A 19,312-nucleotide genomic window follows, 5' to 3' on the forward strand; every position below is an offset into this window, starting at 1 on the left:
TGGCCTCCGCTTCATGGTTGATGGTTTTCGTATTTTTGGAACGGAGCCGATCGGTCACGTGGGTTCCACGCCTCGCGTACGAAAACAAAGGAGGTTCTACGTCTTTTAAGACATAAAAGCAATAAGCATGGATAGTATTTCGGGTGCGATCATACCAGCACTAATGCACCGGATCCCATCAGAACTCCGCAGTTAAGCGTGCTTGGGCGAGAGTAGTACTAGGATGGGTGACCCCCTGGGAAGTCCTCGTGTTGCACCCCCCCTTTCTCGTTGTCCGTTTGCGTTTTTTTAGATTTTACGTGCGGTTTTTTTTTGTTTTTTTTTCTTGCTATTTCTATGCTCGGGTGGCCTCCGTTTCATGGTTCATGGTCTTCGTATTTTTGGAACGGAGCCGATCGGTCACGTGGGTCCCACGCCTCGCGTACGAAAACAAAGGAGGTTCTGTGTCTTTTAAGACATACAAGCAATAAGCATGGACAGTATTTCGGATGCGATCATACCAGCACTAATGCACCGGATCCCATCAGAACTCCGCAGTTAAGCGTGCTTGGGCGAGAGTAGTACTAGGATGGGTGACCCCATGGGAAGTCCTCGTGTTGCACCCCCCTTTTTCGTTGTCCGTTTGCGTTTTTTTAGATTTTGCGTGCGGTTTTTTTTTCTTTCTTACTATTTCTATGCTCGGGTGGCCTCCGCTTCATGGTTGATGGTCTTCGTATTTTTGGAACGGAGCTGATCGGTCACGTGGGTCCCACGCCTCGCGTACGAAAACAAAGGAGGTTCTGCGTCTTTTAAGACATACAAGCAATAAGCATGGATAGTATTTCGGGTGCGATCATACCAGCACTAATGCACCGGATCCCATCAGAACTCCGCAGTTAAGCGTGCTTGGGCGAGAGTAGTACTAGGATGGGTGACCCCTGGGAAGTTCTCGTGTTGCACCCCCCTTTTTCGTTGTCCGTTTGTGTTTTTTTAGATTTTACGTGCGGTTTTTTTTTTTTTTTTTTTTTTTTGCTATTTCTGTGCTCGGGTGGCCTTCGTTTCATGGTTCATGGTCTTCGTATTTTTGGAACGGAGCCGATCGGTCACGTGGGTCCCACGCCTCGCGTACGAAAACAAAGTAGGTTCTGCGTCTTTTAAGGCATACAAGCAATAAGCATGGATAGTATTTCGGGTGCGATCATACCAGCACTAATGCACCGGATCCCATCAGAACTCCGCAGTTAAACGTGCTTGGGCGAGAGTAGTACTAGGATGGGTGACCCCCTGGGAAGTCCTCGTGTTGCACCCCCCTTTTTCGTTGTCCGTTTGCGTTTTTTTAGATTTTACGTGCGGTTTTTTTTTGTTTTTTTTTCTTTCTTGCTATTTCTATGCTTGGGTGGCCTCCGCTTCATGGTTGATGGTTTTCGTATTTTTGGAACGGAGCCGATCGGTCACGTGGGTTCCACGCCTCGCGTACGAAAACAAAGGAGGTTCTACGTCTTTTAAGACATAAAAGCAATAAGCATGGATAGTATTTCGGGTGCGATCATACCAGCACTAATGCACCGGATCCCATCAGAACTCCGCAGGTAAGCGTGCTTGGGCGAGAGTAGTACTAGGATGGGTGACCCCCTGGGAAGTCCTCGTGTTGCACCCCCCTTTTTCGTTGTCTGTTTGCGTTTTTTTAGATTTTACGTGCGGTTTTTTTTGTTTTTTTTTCTTGCTATTTCTATGCTCGGGTGGCCTCCGTTTCATGGTTCATGGTCTTCGTATTTTTGGAACGGAGCCGATCGGTCACGCGGGTCTCACGCCTCGCGTACGAAAACAAAGGAGGTTCTGCGTCTTTTAAGACATACAAGCAATAAGCATGGATAGTATTTCGGGTGCGATCATACCAGCACTAATGCACCGGATCCCATCAGAACTCTGCAGTTAAGCGTGCTTGGGCGAGAGTAGTAGTAGGATGGGTGACCCCCTGGGAAGTCCTCGTGTTGCACCCCCCTTTTTCGTTGTCCGTTTGCGTTTTTTTAGATTTTACGTGCGGTTTTTTTTTGTTTTTTTTTTCTTTCTTGCTATTTCTATGCTCGGGTGGCCTCCGCTTCATGGTTGATGGTTTTCGTATTTTTGGAACGGAACCGATCGATCACGTGGGTTCCACGCCTCGCGTACGAAAACAAAGGAGGTTCTGCGTCTTTTAAGACATAAAAGCAATAAGCATGGATAGTATTTCGGGTGCGATCATACCAGCACTAATGCACCGGATCCCATCAGAACTCCGCAGTTAAGCGTGCTTGGGCGAGAGTAGTACTAGGATGGGTGACCCCCTGGGAAGTGCTCGTGTTGCACCCCTCCTTTTCGTTGTCCGTTTGCGTTTTTTTAGATTTTACGTGCGGTTTTTTTTTCTTGCTATTTCTATGCTCGGGTGGCCTCCGCTTCATGGTTGATGGTCTTCGTATTTTTGGAACGGAGCTGATCGGTCACGTGGGTCCCACGCCTCGCGTACGAAAACAAAGGAGGTTCTGCGTCTTTTAAGACATACAAGCAATAAGCATGGATAGTATTTCGGGTGCGATCATACCAGCACTAATGCACCGGATCCCATCAGAACTCCGCAGTTAAGCGTGCTTGGGCGAGAGTAGTACTAGGATGGGTGACCCCCTGGGAAGTTCTCGTGTTGCACCCCCCTTTTTCGTTGTCCGTTTGTGTTTTTTTAGATTTTACGTGCGGTTTTTTTTTTTTTTTTTTTTTTTTGCTATTTCTATGCTCGGGTGGCCTTCGTTTCATGGTTCATGGTCTTCGTATTTTTGGAACGGAGCCGATCGGTCACGTGGGTCCCACGCCTCGCGTACGAAAACAAAGTAGGTTCTGCGTCTTTTAAGACATACAATCAATAAGCATGGATAGTATTTCGGGTGCGATCATACCAGCACTAATGCACCGGATCCCATCAGAACTCCGCAGTTAAACGTGCTTGGGCGAGAGTAGTACTAGGATGGGTGACCCCCTGGGAAGTCCTCGTGTTGCACCCCCTTTTTCGTTGTCCGTTTGCGTTTTTTTAGATTTTACGTGCGGTTTTTTTTTGTTTTTTTTTCTTTCTTGCTATTTCTATGCTCGGGTGGCCTCCGCTTCATGGTTGATGGTTTTCGTATTTTTGGAACGGAGCCGATCGGTCACGTGGGTTCCACGCCTCGCGTACGAAAACAAAGGAGGTTCTACGTCTTTTAAGACATAAAAGCAATAAGCATGGATAGTATTTCGGGTGCGATCATACCAGCACTAATGCACCGGATCCCATCAGAACTCCGCAGTTAAGCGTGCTTGGGCGAGAGTAGTATTAGGATGGGTGACCCCCTGGGAAGTCCTCGTGTTGCACCCCCCTTTTTCGTTGTCTGTTTGCGTTTTTTTAGATTTTACGTGCGGTTTTTTTTTTGTTTTTTTTTTCTTTCTTGCTATTTCTATGCTCGGGTGGCCTTCGTTTCATGGTTCATGGTCTTCGTATTTTTGGAACGGAGCCGATCGGTCACGTGGGTCCCACGCCTCGCGTACGAAAACAAAGGAGGTTCTGCGTCTTTTAAGACATACAAGCAATAAGCATGGATAGTATTTCGGGTGCGATCATACCAGCACTAATGCACCGGATCCCATCAGAACTCCGCAGTTAAGCGTGCTTGGGCGAGAGTTGTACTAGGATGGGTGACCCCCTGGGAAGTCCTCGTGTTGCACCCCCTTTTTCGTTGTCCGTTTGCGTTTTTTTAGATTTTACGTGCGGTTTTTTTTTGTTTTTTTTTTCTTTCTTGCTATTTCTATGCTCGGGTGGCCTTCGTTTCATGGTTCATGGTCTTCGTATTTTTGGAACGGAGCCGATCGGTCACGTGGGTCCCACGCCTCGCGTACGAAAACAAAGGAGGTTCTGCGTCTTTTAAGACATACAAGCAATAAGCATGGATAGTATTTCGGGTGCGATCATACCAGCACTAATGCACCGGATCCCATCAGAACTCCGCAGTTAAACGTGCTTGGGCGAGAGTAGTACTAGGATGGGTGACCCCCTGGGAAGTCCTCGTGTTGCACCCCCTTTTTCGTTGTCCGTTTGCGTTTTTTTAGATTTTACGTGCGGTTTTTTTTTGTTTTTTTTCTTTCTTGCTATTTCTATGCTCGGGTGGCCTCCGCTTCATGGTTGATGGTTTTCGTATTTTTGGAACGGAGCCGATCGGTCACGTGGGTTCCACGCCTCGCGTACGAAAACTAAGGAGGTTCTACGTCTTTTAAGACATAAAAGCAATAAGCATGGATAGTATTTCGGGTGCGATCATACCAGCACTAATGCACCGGATCCCATCAGAACTCCGCAGTTAAGCGTGCTTGGGCGAGAGTAGTACTAGGATGGGTGACCCCCTGGGAAGTCCTCGTGTTGCACCCCCCCTTTCTCGTTGTCCGTTTGCGTTTTTTTAGATTTTACGTGCGGTTTTTTTTTGTTTTTTTTTCTTGCTATTTCTATGCTCGGGTGGCCTCCGTTTCATGGTTCATGGTCTTCGTATTTTTGGAACGGAGCCGATCGGTCACGTGGGTCCCACGCCTCGCGTACGAAAACAAAGGAGGTTCTGTGTCTTTTAAGACATACAAGCAATAAGCATGGACAGTATTTCGGGTGCGATCATACCAGCACTAATGCACCGGATCCCATCAGAACTCCGCAGTTAAGCGTGCTTGGGCGAGAGTAGTACTAGGATGGGTGACCCCATGGGAAGTCCTCGTGTTGCACCCCCCTTTTTCGTTGTCCGTTTGCGTTTTTTTAGATTTTGCGTGCGGTTTTTTTTTTCTTTCTTGCTATTTCTATGCTCGGGTGGCCTCCGCTTCATGGTTGATGGTCTTCGTATTTTTGGAACGGAGCTGATCGGTCACGTGGGTCCCACGCCTCGCGTACGAAAACAAAGGAGGTTCTGCGTCTTTTAAGACATACAAGCAATAAGCATGGATAGTATTTCGGGTGCGATCATACCAGCACTAATGCACCGGATCCCATCAGAACTCCGCAGTTAAGCGTGCTTGGGCGAGAGTAGTACTAGGATGGGTGACCCCCTGGGAAGTTCTCGTGTTGCACCCCCCTTTTTCGTTGTCCGTTTGTGTTTTTTTAGATTTTACGTGCGGTTTTTTTTTTTTTTTTTTTTTTTTGCTATTTCTATGCTCGGGTGGCCTTCGTTTCATGGTTCATGGTCTTCGTATTTTTGGAACGGAGCCGATCGGTCACGTGGGTCCCACGCCTCGCGTACGAAAACAAAGTAGGTTCTGCGTCTTTTAAGACATACAAGCAATAAGCATGGATAGTATTTCGGGTGCGATCATACCAGCACTAATGCACCGGATCCCATCAGAACTCCGCAGTTAAACGTGCTTGGGCGAGAGTAGTACTAGGATGGGTGACCCCCTGGGAAGTCCTCGTGTTGCACCCCCCTTTTTCGTTGTCCGTTTGCGTTTTTTTAGATTTTACGTGCGGTTTTTTTTTGTTTTTTTTTTCTTTCTTGCTATTTCTATGCTTGGGTGGCCTCCGCTTCATGGTTGACGGTTTTCGTATTTTTGGAACGGAGCCGATCGGTCACGTGGGTTCCACGCCTCGCGTACGAAAACAAAGGAGGTTCTACGTCTTTTAAGACATAAAAGCAATAAACATGGATAGTATTTTGGGTGCGATCATACCAGCACTAATGCACCGGATCCAATCAGAACTCCGCAGTTAAGCGTGCTTGGGCGAGAGTAGTACTAGGATGGGTGACCCCCTGGGAAGTCCTCGTGTTGCACCCCCCCCCCCCCTTTTTCGTTGTCTGTTTGCGTTTTTTTAGATTTTACGTGCGGTTTTTTTTGTTTTTTTTTCTTGCTATTTCTATGCTCGGGTGGCCTCCGTTTCATGGTTCATGGTCTTCGTATTTTTGGAACGGAGCCGATCGGTCACGTGGGTCTCACGCCTCGCGTACGAAAACAAAGGAGGTTCTGCGTCTTTTAAGACATACAAGCAATAAGCATGGATAGTATTTCGGGTGCGATCATACCAGCACTAATGCACCGGATCCCATCAGAACTCTGCAGTTAAGCGTGCTTGGGCGAGAGTATTAGTAGGATGGGTGACCCCCTGGGAAGTCCTCGTGTTGCACCCCCCTTTTTCGTTGTCCGTTTGCGTTTTTTTAGATTTTACGTGCGGTTTTTTTTTTGTTTTTTTTTTCTTTCTTGCTATTTCTATGCTCGGGTGGCCTCCGCTTCATGGTTGATGGTTTTCGTATTTTTGGAACGGAACCAATCGATCACGTGGGTTCCACGCCTCGCGTACGAAAACAAAGGAGGTTCTGCGTCTTTTAAGACATAAAAGCAATAAGCATGGATAGTATTTCGGGTGCGATCATACCAGCACTAATGCACCGGATCCCATCAGAACTCCGCAGTTAAGCGTGCTTGGGCGAGAGTAGTACTAGGATGGGTGACCCCCTGGGAAGTGCTCGTGTTGCACCCCTCCTTTTCGTTGTCCGTTTGCGTTTTTTTAGATTTTACGTGCGGTTTTTTTTTTCTTGCTATTTCTATGCTCGGGTGGCCTCCGCTTCATGGTTGATGGTTTTCGTATTTTTGGAACGGAGCCGATCGGTCACGTGGGTCCCACGCCTCGCGTACGAAAACAAAGGAGGTTCTGCGTCTTTTAAGACATAAAAGCAATAAGCATGGATAGTATTTCGGGTGCGATCATACCAGCACTAATGCACCGGATCCCATCAGAACTCCGCAGTTAAGCGTGCTTGGGCGAGAGTAGTACTAGGATGGGTGACCCCCTGGGAAGTCCTCGTGTTGCACCCCCCCTTTCTCGTTGTCCGTTTGCGTTTTTTTAGATTTTACGTGCGGTTTTTTTTTGTTTTTTTTTCTTGCTATTTCTATGCTCGGGTGGCCTCCGTTTCATGGTTCATGGTCTTCGTATTTTTGGAACGGAGCCGATCGGTCACGTGGGTCCCACGCCTCGCGTACGAAAACAAAGGAGGTTCTGTGTCTTTTAAGACATACAAGCAATAAGCATGGACAGTATTTCGGGTGCGATCATACCAGCACTAATGCACCGGATCCCATCAGAACTCCGCAGTTAAGCGTGCTTGGGCGAGAGTAGTACTAGGATGGGTGACCCCATGGGAAGTCCTCGTGTTGCACCCCCCTTTTTCGTTGTCCGTTTGCGTTTTTTTAAATTTTGCGTGCGGTTTTTTTTTTTTCTTTCTTGCTATTTCTATGCTCGGGTGGCCTCCGCTTCATGGTTGATGGTCTTCGTATTTTTGGAACGGAGCTGATCGGTCACGTGGGTCCCACGCCTCGCGTACGAAAACAAAGGAGGTTATGCGTCTTTTAAGACATACAAGCAATAAGCATGGATAGTATTTCGGGTGCGATCATACCAGCACTAATGCACCGGATCCCATCAGAACTCCGCAGTTAAGCGTGCTTGGGCGAGAGTAGTACTAGGATGGGTGACCCCCTGGGAAGTTCTCGTGTTGCACCCCCCTTTTTCGTTGTCCGTTTGTGTTTTTTTAGATTTTACGTGCGGTTTTTTTTTTTTTTTTTTTTTGCTATTTCTATGCTCGGGTGGCCTTCGTTTCATGGTTCATGGTCTTCGTATTTTTGGAACGGAGCCGATCGGTCACGTGGGTCCCACGCCTCGCGTACGAAAACAAAGTAGGTTCTGCGTCTTTTAAGACATACAATCAATAAGCATGGATAGTATTTCGGGTGCGATCATACCAGCACTAATGCACCGGATCCCATCAGAACTTCGCAGTTAAACGTGCTTGGGCGAGAGTAGTACTAGGATGGGTGACCCCCTGGGAAGTCCTCGTGTTGCACCCCCCTTTTTCGTTGTCCGTTTGCGTTTTTTTAGATTTTACGTGCGGTTTTTTTTTGTTTTTTTTTCTTTCTTGCTATTTCTATGCTCGGGTGGCCTCGGCTTCATGGTTGATGGTTTTCGTATTTTTGGAACGGAGCCGATCGGTCACGTGGGTTCCACGCCTCGCGTACGAAAACAAAGGAGGTTCTACGTCTTTTAAGACATAAAAGCAATAAGCATGGATAGTATTTCGGGTGCGATCATACCAGCACTAATGCACCGGATCCCATCAGAACTCCGCAGTTAAGCGTGCTTGGGCGAGAGTAGTACTAGGATGGGTGACCCCCTGGGAAGTCCTCGTGTTGCACCCCCCTTTTTCGTTGTCCGTTTGCGTTTTTTTAGATTTTGCGTGAGGTTTTTTTTTTTTCTTTCTTGCTATTTCTATGCTCGGGTGGCCTCCGCTTCATGGTTGATGGTCTTCGTATTTTTGGAACGGAGCTGATCGGTCACGTGGGTCCCACGCCTCGCGTACGAAAACAAAGGAGGTTCTGCGTCTTTTAAGACATACAAGCAATAAGCATGGATAGTATTTCGGGTGCGATCATACCAGCACTAATGCACCGGATCCCATCAGAACTCCGCAGTTAAGCGTGCTTGGGCGAGAGTAGTACTAGGATGGGTGACCCCCTGGGAAGTTCTCGTGTTGCACCCCCCTTTTTCGTTGTCCGTTTGTGTTTTTTTAGATTTTACGTGCGGTTTTTTTTTTTTTTTTTTTTTTTTGCTATTTCTATGCTCGGGTGGCCTTCGTTTCATGGTTCATGGTCTTCATATTTTTGGAACGGAGCCGATCGGTCACGTGGGTCCCACGCCTCGCGTACGAAAACAAAGTAGGTTCTGCGTCTTTTAAGACATACAATCAATAAGCATGGATAGTATTTCGGGTGCGATCATACCAGCACTAATGCACCGGATCCCATCAGAACTCCGCAGTTAAACGTGCTTGGGCGAGAGTAGTACTAGGATGGGTGACCCCCTGGGAAGTCCTCGTGTTGCACCCCCCTTTTTCGTTGTCCGTTTGCGTTTTTTTAGATTTTACGTGCGGTTTTTTTTTGTTTTTTTTTTCTTTCTTGCTATTTCTATGCTCGGGTGGCCTCCGCTTCATGGTTGATGGTTTTCGTATTTTTGGAACGGAGCCGATCGGTCACGTGGGTTCCATGCCTCGCGTGCGAAAACAAAGGAGGTTCTACGTCTTTTAAGACATAAAAGCAATAAGCATGGATAGTATTTCGGGTGCGATCATACCAGCACTAATGCACCGGTTCCCATCAGAACTCCGCAGTTAAGCGTGCTTGGGCGAGAGTAGTACTAGGATGGGTGACCCCCTGGGAAGTCCTCGTGTTGCACCCCCCTTTTTCGTTGTCTGTTTGCGTTTTTTTAGATTTTACGTGCGGTTTTTTTTTTGTTTTTTTTTTTCTTTCTTGCTATTTCTATGCTCGGGTGGCCTTCGTTTCATGGTTCATGGTCTTCGTATTTTTGGAACGGAGCCGATCGGTCACGTGGGTCCCACGCCTCGCGTACGAAAACAAAGGAGGTTCTGCGTCTTTTAAGACATACAAGCAATAAGCATGGATAGTATTTCGGGTGCGATCATACCAGCACTAATGCACCGGATCCCATCAGAACTCCGCAGTTAAGCGTGCTTGGGCGAGAGTAGTACTAGGATGGGTGACCCCCTGGGAAGTCCTCGTGTTGCACCCTCCTTTTTCGTTGTCCGTTTGCGTTTTTTTAGATTTTACGTGCGGTTTTTTTTTGTTTTTTTTTTCTTTCTTGCTATTTCTATGCTCGGGTGGCCTCCGCTTCATGGTTGATGGTTTTCGTATTTTTGGAACGGAGCCGATCGGTCACGTGGGTCCCACGCCTCGCGTACGAAAACAAAGGAGGTTTTGCGTCTTTTAAGACATAAAAGCAATAAGCATGGATAGTATTTCGGGTGCGATCATACCAGCACTAATGCACCGGATCCCATCAGAACTCCGCAGTTAAGCGTGTTTGGGCGAGAGTAGTACTAGGATGGGTGACCCCATGGGAAGTCCTCGTGTTGCACCCCCCCTTTTTCGTTGTCCGTTTGCGTTTTTTTAGATTTTACGTGCGGTTTTTTTTTGTTTTTTTTCTTTCTTGCTATTTCTATGCTAGGGTGGCCTCCGCTTCATGGTTGATGGTCTTCGTATTTTTGGAACGGAGCCGATCGGTCACGTGGGTCCCACGCCTCGCGTACGAAAACAAAGGAGGTTCTGCGTCTTTTAAGACATACAAGCAATAAGCATGGATAGTATTTCGGGTGCGATCATACCAGCACTAATGCACCGGATCCCATCAGAACTCCGCAGTTAAGCGTGCTTGGGCGAGAGTTGTACTAGGATGGGTGACCCCCTGGGAAGTCCTCGTGTTGCACCCCCCTTTTTCGTTGTCCGTTTGCGTTTTTTTAGATTTTACGTGCGGTTTTTTTTTGTTTTTTTTTTCTTTCTTGCTATTTCTATGCTCGGGTGGCCTTCGTTTCATGGTTCATGGTCTTCGTATTTTTGGAACGGAGCCGATCGGTCACGTGGGTCCCACGCCTCGCGTACGAAAACAAAGGAGGTTCTGCGTCTTTTAAGACATACAAGCAATAAGCATGGATAGTATTTCGGGTGCGATCATACCAGCACTAATGCACCGGATCCCATCAGAACTCCGCAGTTAAACGTGCTTGGGCGAGAGTAGTACTAGGATGGGTGACCCCCTGGGAAGTCCTCGTGTTGCACCCCCTTTTTCGTTGTCCGTTTGCGTTTTTTTAGATTTTACGTGCGGTTTTTTTTTGTTTTTTTTTCTTTCTTGCTATTTCTATGCTCGGGTGGCCTCCGCTTCATGGTTGATGGTTTTCGTATTTTTGGAACGGAGCCGATCGGTCACGTGGGTTCCACGCCTCGCGTACGAAAACAAAGGCGGTTCTACGTCTTTTAAGACATAAAAGCAATAAGCATGGATAGTATTTCGGGTGCGATCATACCAGCACTAATGCACCGGATCCCATCAGAACTCCGCAGTTAAGCGTGCTTGGGCGAGAGTAGTACTAGGATGGGTGACCCCCTGGGAAGTCCTCGTGTTGCACCCCCCCTTTCTCGTTGTCCGTTTGCGTTTTTTTAGATTTTACGTGCGGTTTTTTTTTGTTTTTTTTTCTTGCTATTTCTATGCTAGGGTGGCCTCCGTTTCATGGTTCATGGTCTTCGTATTTTTGGAACGGAGCCGATCGGTCACGTGGGTCCCACGCCTCGCGTACGAAAACAAAGGAGGTTCTGTGTCTTTTAAGACATACAAGCAATAAGCATGGACAGTATTTCGGGTGCGATCATACCAGCACTAATGCACCGGATCCCATCAGAACTCCGCAGTTAAGCGTGCTTGGGCGAGAGTAGTACTAGGATGGGTGACCCCATGGGAAGTCCTCGTGTTGCACCCCCCTTTTTCGTTGTCCGTTTGCGTTTTTTTAGATTTTGCGTGCGGTTTTTTTTTTTTCTTTCTTTCTATTTCTATGCTCGGGTGGCCTCCGCTTCATGGTTGATGGTCTTCGTATTTTTGGAACGGAGCTGATCGGTCACGTGGGTCCCACGCCTCGCGTACGAAAACAAAGGAGGTTCTGCGTCTTTTAAGACATACAAGCAATAAGCATGGATAGTATTTCGGGTGCGATCATACCAGCACTAATGCACCGGATCCCATCAGAACTCCGCAGTTAAGCGTGCTTGGGCGAGAGTAGTACTAGGATGGGTGACCCCCTGGGAAGTTCTCGTGTTGCACCCCCCTTTTTCGTTGTCCGTTTGTGTTTTTTTAGATTTTACGTGCGGTTTTTTTTTTTTTTTTTTTTTTGCTATTTCTATGCTCGGGTGGCCTTCGTTTCATGGTTCATGGTCTTCGTATTTTTGGAACGGAGCTGATCGGTCACGTGGGTCCCACGCCTCGCGTACGAAAACAAAGTAGGTTCTGCGTCTTTTAAGACATACAAGCAATAAGCATGGATAGTATTTCGGGTGCGATCATACCAGCACTAATGCACCGGATCCCATCAGAACTCCGCAGTTAAATGTGCTTGGGCGAGAGTAGTACTAGGATGGGTGACCCCCTGGGAAGTCCTCGTGTTGCACCCCCCTTTTTCGTTGTCCGTTTGCGTTTTTTTAGATTTTACGTGCAGTTTTTTTTTGTTTTTTTTTTCTTTCTTGCTATTTCTATGCTTGGGTGGCCTCCGCTTCATGGTTGATGGTTTTCGTATTTTTGGAACGGAGCCGATCGGTCACGTGGGTTCCACGCCTCGCGTACGAAAACAAAGGAGGTTCTACGTCTTTTAAGACATAAAAGCAATAAACATGGATAGTATTTCGGGTGCGATCATACCAGCACTAATGCACCGGATCCCATTAGAACTCCGTAGTTAAGCGTGCTCGGGCGAGAGTAGTCCTAGGATGGGTGACCCCCTGGGAAGTCCTCGTGTTGCACCCCCCTTTTTCGTTGTCTGTTTGCGTTTTTTTAGATTTTACGTGCGGTTTTTTTTGTTTTTTTTTCTTGCTATTTCTATGCTCGGGTGGCCTCCGTTTCATGGTTCATGGTCTTCGTATTTTTGGAACGGAGCCGATCGGTCACGTGGGACTCACGCCTCGCGTACGAAAACAAAGGAGGTTCTGCGTCTTTTAAGACATACAAGCAATAAGCATGGATAGTATTTTGGGTGCGATCATACCAGCACTAATGCACCGGATCCCATCAGAACTCTGCAGTTAAGCGTGCTTGGGCGAGAGTAGTAGTAGGATGGGTGACCCCCTGGGAAGTCCTCGTGTTGCACCCCCCTTTTTCGTTGTCCGTTTGCGTTTTTTTAGATTTTACGTGCGGTTTTTTTTTGTTTTTTTTTTCTTTCTTGCTATTTCTATGCTCGGGTGGCCTCCGCTTCATGGTTGATGGTTTTCGTATTTTTGGAACGGAGCCGATCGGTCACGTGGGTCCCACGCCTCGCGTACGAAAACAAAGGAGGTTCTGCGTCTTTTAAGACATAAAAGCAATAAGCATGGATAGTATTTCGGGTGCGATCATACCAGCACTAATGCACCGGATCCCATCAGAACTCCGCAGTTAAGCGTGTTTGGGCGAGAGTAGTACTAGGATGGGTGACCCCATGGGAAGTCCTCGTGTTGCACCCCCCCTTTTTCGTTGTCCGTTTGCGTTTTTTTAGATTTTACGTGCGGTTTTTTTTGTTTTTTTTTCTTGCTATTTCTATGCTCGGGTGGCCTCCGTTTCATGGTTCATGGTCTTCGTATTTTTGGAACGGAGCCGATCGGTCACGTGGGACTCACGCCTCGCGTACGAAAACAAAGGAGGTTCTGCGTCTTTTAAGACATACAAGCAATAAGCATGGATAGTATTTCGGGTGCGATCATACCAGCACTAATGCACCGGATCCCATCAGAACTCTGCAGTTAAGCGTGCTTGGGCGAGAGTAGTAGTAGGATGGGTGACCCCCTGGGAAGTCCTCGTGTTGCACCCCCCTTTTTCGTTGTCCGTTTGCGTTTTTTTAGATTTTACGTGCGGTTTTTTTTTGTTTTTTTTTTTCTTTCTTGCTATTTCTATGCTCGGGTGGCCTCCGCTTCATGGTTGATGGTTTTCGTATTTTTGGAACGGAGCCGATCGGTCACGTGGGTCCCACGCCTCGCGTACGAAAACAAAGGAGGTTCTGCGTCTTTTAAGACATAAAAGCAATAAGCATGGATAGTATTTCGGGTGCGATCATACCAGCACTAATGCACCGGATCCCATCAGAACTCCGCAGTTAAGCGTGTTTGGGCGAGAGTAGTACTAGGATGGGTGACCCCATGGGAAGTCCTCGTGTTGCACCCCCCCTTTTTCGTTGTCCGTTTGCGTTTTTTTAGATTTTACGTGCGGTTTTTTTTTGTTTTTTTTCTTTCTTGCTATTTCTATGCTAGGGTGGCCTCCGCTTCATGGTTGATGGTCTTCGTATTTTTGGAACGGAGCCGATCGGTCACGTGGGTCCCACGCCTCGCGTACGAAAACAAAGGAGGTTCTGCGTCTTTTAAGACATACAAGCAATAAGCATGGATAGTATTTCGGGTGCGATCATACCAGCACTAATGCACCGGATCCCATCAGAACTCCGCAGTTAAGCGTGCTTGGGCGAGAGTTGTACTAGGATGGGTGACCCCCTGGGAAGTCCTCGTGTTGCACCCCCCTTTTTCGTTGTCCGTTTGCGTTTTTTTAGATTTTACGTGCGGTTTTTTTTTGTTTTTTTTTTTCTTTCTTGCTATTTCTATGCTCGGGTGGCCTTCGTTTCATGGTTCATGGTCTTCGTATTTTTGGAACGGAGCCGATCGGTCACGTGGGTCCCACACCTCGCGTACGAAAACAAAGGAGGTTCTGCGTCTTTTAAGACATACAAGCAATAAGCATGGATAGTATTTCGGGTGCGATCATACCAGCACTAATGCACCGGATCCCATCAGAACTCCGCAGTTAAACGTGCTTGGGCGAGAGTAGTACTAGGATGGGTGACCCCCTGGGAAGTCCTCGTGTTGCACCCCCTTTTTCGTTGTCCGTTTGCGTTTTTTTAGATTTTACGTGCGGTTTTTTTTTGTTTTTTTTTCTTTCTTGCTATTTCTATGCTCGGGTGGCCTCCGCTTCATGGTTGATGGTTTTCGTATTTTTGGAACGGAGCCGATCGGTCACGTGGGTTCCACGCCTCGCGTACGAAAACAAAGGAGGTTCTACGTCTTTTAAGACATAAAAGCAATAAGCATGGATAGTATTTCGGGTGCGATCATACCAGCACTAATGCACCGGATCCCATCAGAACTCCGCAGTTAAGCGTGCTTGGGCGAGAGTAGTACTAGGATGGGTGACCTCCTGGGAAGTCCTCGTGTTGCACCCCCCCTTTCTCGTTGTCCGTTTGCGTTTTTTTAGATTTTACGTGCGGTTTTTTTTTGTTTTTTTTTCTTGCTATTTCTATGCTCGGGTGGCCTCCGTTTCATGGTTCATGGTCTTCGTATTTTTGGAACGGAGCCGATCGGTCACGTGGGTCCCACGCCTCGCGTACGAAAACAAAGGAGGTTCTGTGTGTTTTAAGACATACAAGCAATAAGCATGGACAGTATTTCGGGTGCGATCATACTAGCACTAATGCACCGGATCCCATCAGAACTCCGCAGTTAAGCGTGCTTGGGCGAGAGTAGTACTAGGATGGGTGACCCCATGGGAAGTCCTCGTGTTGCACCCCCCTTTTTCGTTGTCCGTTTGCGTTTTTTTAGATTTTGCGTGCGGTTTTTTTTTTTTTTTCTTTCTTGCTATTTCTATGCTCGGGTGGCCTCCGCTTCATGGTTGATGGTCTTCAGATTTTTGGAACGGAGCTGATCGGTCACGTGGGTCCCACGCCTCGCGTACGAAAACAAAGGAGGTTCTGCGTCTTTTAAGACATACAAGCAATAAGCATGGATAGTATTTCGGGTGCGATCATACCAGCACTAATGCACCGGATCCCATCAGAACTCCGCAGTTAAGCGTGCTTGGGCGAGAGTAGTACTAGGATGGGTGACCCCCTGGGAAGTTCTCGTGTTGCACCCCCCTTTTTCGTTGTCCGTTTGTGTTTTTTTAGATTTTACGTGCGGTTTTTTTTTTTTTTTTTTTTTTGCTATTTCTATGCTCGGGTGGCCTTCGTTTCATGGTTCATGGTCTTCGTATTTTTGGAACGGAGCCGATCGGTCACGTGGGTCCCACGCCTCGCGTACGAAAACAAAGTAGGTTCTGCGTCTTTTAAGACATACAAGCAATAAGCATGGATAGTATTTCGGGTGCGATCATACCAGCACTAATGCACCGGATCCCATCAGAACTCCGCAGTTAAACGTGCTTGGGCGAGAGTAGTACTAGGATGGGTGACCCCCTGGGAAGTCCTCGTGTTGCACCCCCCTTTTTCGTTGTCCGTTTGCGTTTTTTTAGATTTTACGTGCGGTTTTTTTTTGTTTTTTTTTTCTTTCTTGCTATTTCTATGCTTGGGTGGCCTCCGCTTCATGGTTGATGGTTTTCGTATTTTTGGAACGGAGCCGATCGGTCACGTGGGTTCCACGCCTCGCGTACGAAAACAAAGGAGGTTCTACGTCTTTTAAGACATAAAAGCAATAAACATGGATAGTATTTCGGGTGCGATCATACCAGCACTAATGCACCGGATCCCATCAGAACTCCGCAGTTAAGCGTGCTTGGGCGAGAGTAGTACTAGGATGGGTGACCCCCTGGGAAGTCCTCGTGTTGCACCCCCTTTTTTCGTTGTCTGTTTGCGTTTTTTTAGATTTTACGTGCGGTTTTTTTTGTTTTTTTTTCTTGCTATTTCTATGCTCGGGTGGCCTCCGTTTCATGGTTCATGGTCTTCGTATTTTTGGAACGGAGCCGATCGGTCACGTGGGTCTCACGCCTCGCGTACGAAAACAAAGGAGGTTCTGCGTCTTTTAAGACATACAAGCAATAAGCATGGATAGTATTTCGGGTGCGATCATACCAGCACTAATGCACCGGATCCCATCAGAACTCTGCAGTTAAGCGTGCTTGGGCGAGAGTAGTAGTAGGATGGGTGACCCCCTGGGAAGTCCTCGTGTTGCACCCCCCTTTTTCGTTGTCCGTTTGCGTTTTTTTAGATTTTACGTGCGGTTTTTTTTTGTTTTTTTTTTCTTTCTTGCTATTTCTATGCTCGGGTGGCCTCCACTTCATGGTTGATGGTTTTCGTATTTTTGGAACGGAACCGATCGATCACGTGGGTTCCACGCCTCGCGTACGAAAACAAAGGAGGTTCTGCGTCTTTTAAGACATAAAAGCAATAAGCATGGATAGTATTTCGGGTGCGATCATACCAGCACTAATGCACCGGATCCCATCAGAACTCCGCAGTTAAGCGTGCTTGGGCGAGAGTAGTACTAGGATGGGTGACCCCCTGGGAAGTGCTCGTGTTGCACCCCTCCTTTTCGTTGTCCGTTTGCGTTTTTTTAGATTTTACGTGCGGTTTTTTTTTTCTTGCTATTTCTATGCTCGGGTGGCCTCCGCTTCATGGTTGATGGTTTTCGTATTTTTGGAACGGAGCCGATCGGTCACGTGGGTCCCACGCCTCGCGTACGAAAACAAAGGAGGTTCTGCGTCTTTTATGACATAAAAGCAATAAGCATGGATAGTATTTCGGGTGCGATCATACCAGCACTAATGCACCGGATCCCATCAGAACTCCGCAGTTAAGCGTGCTTGGGCGAGAGTAGTACTAGGATGGGTGACCCCCTAGGAAGTCCTCGTGTTGCACCCCCCCTTTCTCGTTGTCCGTTTGCGTTTTTTTAGATTTTACGTGCGGTTTTTTTTTGTTTTTTTTTTCTTGCTATTTCTATGCTCGGGTGGCCTCCGTTTCATGGTTCATGGTCTTCGTATTTTTGGAACGGAGCCGATCGGTCACGTGGGTCCCACGCCTCGCGTACGAAAACAAAGGAGGTTCTGTGTCTTTTAAGACATACAAGCAATAAGCATGGACAGTATTTCGGGTGCGATCATACCAGCACTAATGCACCGGATCCCATCAGAACTCCGCAGTTAAGCGTGCTTGGGCGAGAGTAGTACTAGGATGGGTGACCCCATGGGAAGTCCTCGTGTTGCACCCCCCTTTTTCGTTGTCCGTTTGCGTTTTTTTAGATTTTGCGTGCGGTTTTTTTTTTCTTTCTTGCTATTTCTATGCTCGGGTGGCCTCCGCTTCATGGTTGATGGTCTTCGTATTTTTGGAACGGAGCTGATCGGTCACGTGGGTCCCACGCCTCGCGTACGAAAACAAAGGAGGTTCTGCGTCTTTTAAGACAAAGAAGCAATAAGCATGGATAGTATTTCGGGTGCGATCATACCAGCACTAATGCACCGGATCCCATCAGAACTCCGCAGTTAATCGTGCTTGGGCGAGAGTAGTACTAGGATGGGTGACCCCCTGGGAAGTTCTCGTGTTGCACCCCCCTTTTTCGTTGTCCGTTTGTGTTTTTTTAGATTTTACGTGCGGTTTTTTTTTTTTTTTTTTTTTGCTATTTCTATGCTCGGGTGGCCTTCGTTTCATGGTTCATGGTCTTCGTATTTTTGGAACGGAGCCGATCGGTCACGTGGGTCCCACGCCTCGCGTACGAAAACAAAGTAGGTTCTGCGTCTTTTAAGACATACAATCAATAAGCATGGATAGTATTTCGGGTGCGATCATACCAGCACTAATGCACCGGATCCCATCAGAACTCCGCAGTTAAACGTGCTTGGGCGAGAGTAGTACTAGGATGGGTGACCCCCTGGGAAGTCCTCGTGTTGCACCCCCCTTTTTCGTTGTCCGTTTGCGTTTTTTTAGATTTTACGTGCGGTTTTTTTTTGTTTTTTTTTCTTTCTTGCTATTTCTATGCTCGGGTGGCCTCCGCTTCATGGTTGATGGTTTTCGTATTTTTGGAACGGAGCCGATCGGTCACGTGGGTTCCACGCCTCGCGTACGAAAACAAAGGAGGTTCTACGTCTTTTAAGACATAAAAGCAATAAGCATGGATAGTATTTCGGGTGCGATCATACCAGCACTAATGCACCGGATCCCATCAGAACTCCGCAGTTAAGCGTGTTTGGGCGAGAGTAGTACTAGGATGGGTGACCCCATGGGAAGTCCTCGTGTTGCACCCCCCCTTTTTCGTTGTCCGTTTGCGTTTTTTTAGATTTTACGTGCGGTTTTTTTTTGTTTTTTTTTTCTTTCTTGCTATTTCTATGCTCGGGTGGCCTCCGCTTCATGGTTGATGGTTTTCGTATTTTTGGAACGGAGCCGATCGGTCACGTGGGTTCCACGCCTCGCGTACGAAAACAAAGGAGGTTCTACGTCTTTTAAGACATAAAAGCAATAAGCATGGATAGTATTTCGGGTGCGATCATACCAGCACTAATGCACCGGATCCCATCAGAACTCCGCAGTTAAGCGTGCTTGGGCGAGAGTAGTACTAAGATGGGTGACCCCCTGGGAAGTCCTCGTGTTGCACCCCCCTTTTTCGTTGTCTGTTTGCGTTTTTTTAGATTTTACGTGCGGTTTTTTTTTGTTTTTTTTTTCTTTCTTGCTATTTCTATGCTCGGGTGGCCTCCGCTTCATGGTTGATGGTTTTCGTATTTTTGGAACGGAGCCGATCGGTCACGTGGGTCCCACGCCTCGCGTACGAAAACAAAGGAGGTTCTGCGTCTTTTAAGACATAAAAGCAATAAGCATGGATAGTATTTCGGGTGCGATCATACCAGCACTAATGCACCGGATCCCATCAGAACTCCGCAGTTAAGCGTGTTTGGGCGAGAGTAGTACTATGATGGGTGACCCCATGGGAAGTCCTCGTGTTGCACCCCCCCTTTTTCGTTGTCCGTTTGCGTTTTTTTAGATTTTACGTGCGGTTT

General features: G+C 47.4%; 56 non-coding genes across 56 annotated transcripts; all 56 read left to right on the forward strand.

Annotated features, from left to right (window-relative positions):
- The first annotated feature begins 141 nt into the window (after positions 1–141).
- Positions 142–260, forward strand: LOC145153917 (5S ribosomal RNA). The gene has a single exon (XR_013734407.1). It is a non-coding gene; the product is annotated as a 5S ribosomal RNA (ribosomal RNA).
- A 226-nt stretch (positions 261–486) lies between these two features.
- Positions 487–605, forward strand: LOC145133961 (5S ribosomal RNA). The gene has a single exon (XR_013718846.1). It is a non-coding gene; the product is annotated as a 5S ribosomal RNA (ribosomal RNA).
- A 219-nt stretch (positions 606–824) lies between these two features.
- Positions 825–942, forward strand: LOC145139742 (5S ribosomal RNA). The gene has a single exon (XR_013721987.1). It is a non-coding gene; the product is annotated as a 5S ribosomal RNA (ribosomal RNA).
- A 227-nt stretch (positions 943–1,169) lies between these two features.
- LOC145154114 (5S ribosomal RNA) lies at positions 1,170–1,288 on the forward strand. Its single transcript, XR_013734596.1, has one exon. It is a non-coding gene; the product is annotated as a 5S ribosomal RNA (ribosomal RNA).
- Positions 1,289–1,517: 229 nt separating this feature from the next.
- Positions 1,518–1,636, forward strand: LOC145155807 (5S ribosomal RNA). Its single transcript, XR_013736235.1, has one exon. It is a non-coding gene; the product is annotated as a 5S ribosomal RNA (ribosomal RNA).
- A 224-nt stretch (positions 1,637–1,860) lies between these two features.
- LOC145144887 (5S ribosomal RNA) lies at positions 1,861–1,979 on the forward strand. Its single transcript, XR_013725888.1, has one exon. It is a non-coding gene; the product is annotated as a 5S ribosomal RNA (ribosomal RNA).
- Positions 1,980–2,209: 230 nt separating this feature from the next.
- Positions 2,210–2,328, forward strand: LOC145154412 (5S ribosomal RNA). The gene has a single exon (XR_013734884.1). It is a non-coding gene; the product is annotated as a 5S ribosomal RNA (ribosomal RNA).
- A 215-nt stretch (positions 2,329–2,543) lies between these two features.
- LOC145152203 (5S ribosomal RNA) lies at positions 2,544–2,662 on the forward strand. The gene has a single exon (XR_013732734.1). It is a non-coding gene; the product is annotated as a 5S ribosomal RNA (ribosomal RNA).
- A 227-nt stretch (positions 2,663–2,889) lies between these two features.
- Positions 2,890–3,008, forward strand: LOC145154116 (5S ribosomal RNA). The gene has a single exon (XR_013734598.1). It is a non-coding gene; the product is annotated as a 5S ribosomal RNA (ribosomal RNA).
- Positions 3,009–3,236: 228 nt separating this feature from the next.
- Positions 3,237–3,355, forward strand: LOC145155706 (5S ribosomal RNA). Its single transcript, XR_013736135.1, has one exon. It is a non-coding gene; the product is annotated as a 5S ribosomal RNA (ribosomal RNA).
- Positions 3,356–3,586: 231 nt separating this feature from the next.
- Positions 3,587–3,705, forward strand: LOC145154746 (5S ribosomal RNA). Its single transcript, XR_013735206.1, has one exon. It is a non-coding gene; the product is annotated as a 5S ribosomal RNA (ribosomal RNA).
- Positions 3,706–3,934: 229 nt separating this feature from the next.
- Positions 3,935–4,053, forward strand: LOC145154117 (5S ribosomal RNA). Its single transcript, XR_013734599.1, has one exon. It is a non-coding gene; the product is annotated as a 5S ribosomal RNA (ribosomal RNA).
- Positions 4,054–4,280: 227 nt separating this feature from the next.
- On the forward strand, positions 4,281–4,399 carry LOC145153928 (5S ribosomal RNA). The gene has a single exon (XR_013734418.1). It is a non-coding gene; the product is annotated as a 5S ribosomal RNA (ribosomal RNA).
- Positions 4,400–4,625: 226 nt separating this feature from the next.
- LOC145152789 (5S ribosomal RNA) lies at positions 4,626–4,744 on the forward strand. Its single transcript, XR_013733311.1, has one exon. It is a non-coding gene; the product is annotated as a 5S ribosomal RNA (ribosomal RNA).
- A 220-nt stretch (positions 4,745–4,964) lies between these two features.
- Positions 4,965–5,083, forward strand: LOC145152322 (5S ribosomal RNA). Its single transcript, XR_013732845.1, has one exon. It is a non-coding gene; the product is annotated as a 5S ribosomal RNA (ribosomal RNA).
- Positions 5,084–5,310: 227 nt separating this feature from the next.
- On the forward strand, positions 5,311–5,429 carry LOC145154118 (5S ribosomal RNA). Its single transcript, XR_013734600.1, has one exon. It is a non-coding gene; the product is annotated as a 5S ribosomal RNA (ribosomal RNA).
- Positions 5,430–5,659: 230 nt separating this feature from the next.
- On the forward strand, positions 5,660–5,778 carry LOC145142047 (5S ribosomal RNA). The gene has a single exon (XR_013723138.1). It is a non-coding gene; the product is annotated as a 5S ribosomal RNA (ribosomal RNA).
- A 231-nt stretch (positions 5,779–6,009) lies between these two features.
- LOC145148361 (5S ribosomal RNA) lies at positions 6,010–6,128 on the forward strand. The gene has a single exon (XR_013729248.1). It is a non-coding gene; the product is annotated as a 5S ribosomal RNA (ribosomal RNA).
- Positions 6,129–6,359: 231 nt separating this feature from the next.
- On the forward strand, positions 6,360–6,478 carry LOC145154413 (5S ribosomal RNA). Its single transcript, XR_013734885.1, has one exon. It is a non-coding gene; the product is annotated as a 5S ribosomal RNA (ribosomal RNA).
- Positions 6,479–6,694: 216 nt separating this feature from the next.
- Positions 6,695–6,813, forward strand: LOC145153939 (5S ribosomal RNA). Its single transcript, XR_013734429.1, has one exon. It is a non-coding gene; the product is annotated as a 5S ribosomal RNA (ribosomal RNA).
- Positions 6,814–7,039: 226 nt separating this feature from the next.
- Positions 7,040–7,158, forward strand: LOC145152790 (5S ribosomal RNA). The gene has a single exon (XR_013733312.1). It is a non-coding gene; the product is annotated as a 5S ribosomal RNA (ribosomal RNA).
- A 222-nt stretch (positions 7,159–7,380) lies between these two features.
- On the forward strand, positions 7,381–7,499 carry LOC145152438 (5S ribosomal RNA). Its single transcript, XR_013732959.1, has one exon. It is a non-coding gene; the product is annotated as a 5S ribosomal RNA (ribosomal RNA).
- Positions 7,500–7,723: 224 nt separating this feature from the next.
- LOC145143558 (5S ribosomal RNA) lies at positions 7,724–7,842 on the forward strand. Its single transcript, XR_013724589.1, has one exon. It is a non-coding gene; the product is annotated as a 5S ribosomal RNA (ribosomal RNA).
- A 229-nt stretch (positions 7,843–8,071) lies between these two features.
- LOC145153950 (5S ribosomal RNA) lies at positions 8,072–8,190 on the forward strand. Its single transcript, XR_013734440.1, has one exon. It is a non-coding gene; the product is annotated as a 5S ribosomal RNA (ribosomal RNA).
- Positions 8,191–8,412: 222 nt separating this feature from the next.
- On the forward strand, positions 8,413–8,531 carry LOC145152552 (5S ribosomal RNA). Its single transcript, XR_013733085.1, has one exon. It is a non-coding gene; the product is annotated as a 5S ribosomal RNA (ribosomal RNA).
- A 227-nt stretch (positions 8,532–8,758) lies between these two features.
- Positions 8,759–8,877, forward strand: LOC145154119 (5S ribosomal RNA). The gene has a single exon (XR_013734601.1). It is a non-coding gene; the product is annotated as a 5S ribosomal RNA (ribosomal RNA).
- Positions 8,878–9,107: 230 nt separating this feature from the next.
- On the forward strand, positions 9,108–9,226 carry LOC145141869 (5S ribosomal RNA). Its single transcript, XR_013722991.1, has one exon. It is a non-coding gene; the product is annotated as a 5S ribosomal RNA (ribosomal RNA).
- Positions 9,227–9,458: 232 nt separating this feature from the next.
- Positions 9,459–9,577, forward strand: LOC145152598 (5S ribosomal RNA). Its single transcript, XR_013733129.1, has one exon. It is a non-coding gene; the product is annotated as a 5S ribosomal RNA (ribosomal RNA).
- A 230-nt stretch (positions 9,578–9,807) lies between these two features.
- Positions 9,808–9,926, forward strand: LOC145156105 (5S ribosomal RNA). The gene has a single exon (XR_013736530.1). It is a non-coding gene; the product is annotated as a 5S ribosomal RNA (ribosomal RNA).
- Positions 9,927–10,155: 229 nt separating this feature from the next.
- On the forward strand, positions 10,156–10,274 carry LOC145154747 (5S ribosomal RNA). The gene has a single exon (XR_013735207.1). It is a non-coding gene; the product is annotated as a 5S ribosomal RNA (ribosomal RNA).
- A 230-nt stretch (positions 10,275–10,504) lies between these two features.
- On the forward strand, positions 10,505–10,623 carry LOC145154120 (5S ribosomal RNA). Its single transcript, XR_013734602.1, has one exon. It is a non-coding gene; the product is annotated as a 5S ribosomal RNA (ribosomal RNA).
- Positions 10,624–10,851: 228 nt separating this feature from the next.
- Positions 10,852–10,970, forward strand: LOC145153963 (5S ribosomal RNA). Its single transcript, XR_013734452.1, has one exon. It is a non-coding gene; the product is annotated as a 5S ribosomal RNA (ribosomal RNA).
- A 226-nt stretch (positions 10,971–11,196) lies between these two features.
- Positions 11,197–11,315, forward strand: LOC145152791 (5S ribosomal RNA). The gene has a single exon (XR_013733313.1). It is a non-coding gene; the product is annotated as a 5S ribosomal RNA (ribosomal RNA).
- A 222-nt stretch (positions 11,316–11,537) lies between these two features.
- On the forward strand, positions 11,538–11,656 carry LOC145152669 (5S ribosomal RNA). The gene has a single exon (XR_013733196.1). It is a non-coding gene; the product is annotated as a 5S ribosomal RNA (ribosomal RNA).
- A 225-nt stretch (positions 11,657–11,881) lies between these two features.
- LOC145155751 (5S ribosomal RNA) lies at positions 11,882–12,000 on the forward strand. The gene has a single exon (XR_013736180.1). It is a non-coding gene; the product is annotated as a 5S ribosomal RNA (ribosomal RNA).
- A 230-nt stretch (positions 12,001–12,230) lies between these two features.
- Positions 12,231–12,349, forward strand: LOC145145663 (5S ribosomal RNA). The gene has a single exon (XR_013726625.1). It is a non-coding gene; the product is annotated as a 5S ribosomal RNA (ribosomal RNA).
- Positions 12,350–12,573: 224 nt separating this feature from the next.
- On the forward strand, positions 12,574–12,692 carry LOC145144888 (5S ribosomal RNA). Its single transcript, XR_013725889.1, has one exon. It is a non-coding gene; the product is annotated as a 5S ribosomal RNA (ribosomal RNA).
- Positions 12,693–12,922: 230 nt separating this feature from the next.
- LOC145156106 (5S ribosomal RNA) lies at positions 12,923–13,041 on the forward strand. Its single transcript, XR_013736531.1, has one exon. It is a non-coding gene; the product is annotated as a 5S ribosomal RNA (ribosomal RNA).
- A 225-nt stretch (positions 13,042–13,266) lies between these two features.
- On the forward strand, positions 13,267–13,385 carry LOC145144890 (5S ribosomal RNA). Its single transcript, XR_013725891.1, has one exon. It is a non-coding gene; the product is annotated as a 5S ribosomal RNA (ribosomal RNA).
- A 231-nt stretch (positions 13,386–13,616) lies between these two features.
- On the forward strand, positions 13,617–13,735 carry LOC145156107 (5S ribosomal RNA). Its single transcript, XR_013736532.1, has one exon. It is a non-coding gene; the product is annotated as a 5S ribosomal RNA (ribosomal RNA).
- A 229-nt stretch (positions 13,736–13,964) lies between these two features.
- Positions 13,965–14,083, forward strand: LOC145154748 (5S ribosomal RNA). The gene has a single exon (XR_013735208.1). It is a non-coding gene; the product is annotated as a 5S ribosomal RNA (ribosomal RNA).
- Positions 14,084–14,314: 231 nt separating this feature from the next.
- LOC145154121 (5S ribosomal RNA) lies at positions 14,315–14,433 on the forward strand. Its single transcript, XR_013734603.1, has one exon. It is a non-coding gene; the product is annotated as a 5S ribosomal RNA (ribosomal RNA).
- A 228-nt stretch (positions 14,434–14,661) lies between these two features.
- Positions 14,662–14,780, forward strand: LOC145144849 (5S ribosomal RNA). Its single transcript, XR_013725851.1, has one exon. It is a non-coding gene; the product is annotated as a 5S ribosomal RNA (ribosomal RNA).
- A 226-nt stretch (positions 14,781–15,006) lies between these two features.
- Positions 15,007–15,125, forward strand: LOC145155763 (5S ribosomal RNA). Its single transcript, XR_013736192.1, has one exon. It is a non-coding gene; the product is annotated as a 5S ribosomal RNA (ribosomal RNA).
- A 225-nt stretch (positions 15,126–15,350) lies between these two features.
- On the forward strand, positions 15,351–15,469 carry LOC145152786 (5S ribosomal RNA). Its single transcript, XR_013733307.1, has one exon. It is a non-coding gene; the product is annotated as a 5S ribosomal RNA (ribosomal RNA).
- A 225-nt stretch (positions 15,470–15,694) lies between these two features.
- Positions 15,695–15,813, forward strand: LOC145154122 (5S ribosomal RNA). The gene has a single exon (XR_013734604.1). It is a non-coding gene; the product is annotated as a 5S ribosomal RNA (ribosomal RNA).
- Positions 15,814–16,043: 230 nt separating this feature from the next.
- Positions 16,044–16,162, forward strand: LOC145153974 (5S ribosomal RNA). The gene has a single exon (XR_013734463.1). It is a non-coding gene; the product is annotated as a 5S ribosomal RNA (ribosomal RNA).
- A 224-nt stretch (positions 16,163–16,386) lies between these two features.
- LOC145144891 (5S ribosomal RNA) lies at positions 16,387–16,505 on the forward strand. The gene has a single exon (XR_013725892.1). It is a non-coding gene; the product is annotated as a 5S ribosomal RNA (ribosomal RNA).
- A 230-nt stretch (positions 16,506–16,735) lies between these two features.
- LOC145154414 (5S ribosomal RNA) lies at positions 16,736–16,854 on the forward strand. Its single transcript, XR_013734886.1, has one exon. It is a non-coding gene; the product is annotated as a 5S ribosomal RNA (ribosomal RNA).
- Positions 16,855–17,070: 216 nt separating this feature from the next.
- Positions 17,071–17,189, forward strand: LOC145154795 (5S ribosomal RNA). Its single transcript, XR_013735257.1, has one exon. It is a non-coding gene; the product is annotated as a 5S ribosomal RNA (ribosomal RNA).
- Positions 17,190–17,416: 227 nt separating this feature from the next.
- On the forward strand, positions 17,417–17,535 carry LOC145152793 (5S ribosomal RNA). Its single transcript, XR_013733316.1, has one exon. It is a non-coding gene; the product is annotated as a 5S ribosomal RNA (ribosomal RNA).
- A 220-nt stretch (positions 17,536–17,755) lies between these two features.
- On the forward strand, positions 17,756–17,874 carry LOC145154824 (5S ribosomal RNA). Its single transcript, XR_013735289.1, has one exon. It is a non-coding gene; the product is annotated as a 5S ribosomal RNA (ribosomal RNA).
- A 224-nt stretch (positions 17,875–18,098) lies between these two features.
- On the forward strand, positions 18,099–18,217 carry LOC145154123 (5S ribosomal RNA). The gene has a single exon (XR_013734605.1). It is a non-coding gene; the product is annotated as a 5S ribosomal RNA (ribosomal RNA).
- A 229-nt stretch (positions 18,218–18,446) lies between these two features.
- On the forward strand, positions 18,447–18,565 carry LOC145156109 (5S ribosomal RNA). Its single transcript, XR_013736534.1, has one exon. It is a non-coding gene; the product is annotated as a 5S ribosomal RNA (ribosomal RNA).
- Positions 18,566–18,796: 231 nt separating this feature from the next.
- LOC145153679 (5S ribosomal RNA) lies at positions 18,797–18,915 on the forward strand. The gene has a single exon (XR_013734175.1). It is a non-coding gene; the product is annotated as a 5S ribosomal RNA (ribosomal RNA).
- A 230-nt stretch (positions 18,916–19,145) lies between these two features.
- LOC145139511 (5S ribosomal RNA) lies at positions 19,146–19,264 on the forward strand. Its single transcript, XR_013721927.1, has one exon. It is a non-coding gene; the product is annotated as a 5S ribosomal RNA (ribosomal RNA).
- The last annotated feature ends 48 nt before the right edge of the window (positions 19,265–19,312 follow it).

This window comes from Lactuca virosa, chromosome 1, assembly GCF_052849685.1.
Source record: "Lactuca virosa cultivar CGN04683 chromosome 1, Lactuca_virosa_CGN04683_v6, whole genome shotgun sequence".
NCBI lineage: Eukaryota > Viridiplantae > Streptophyta > Magnoliopsida > Asterales > Asteraceae > Lactuca > Lactuca virosa.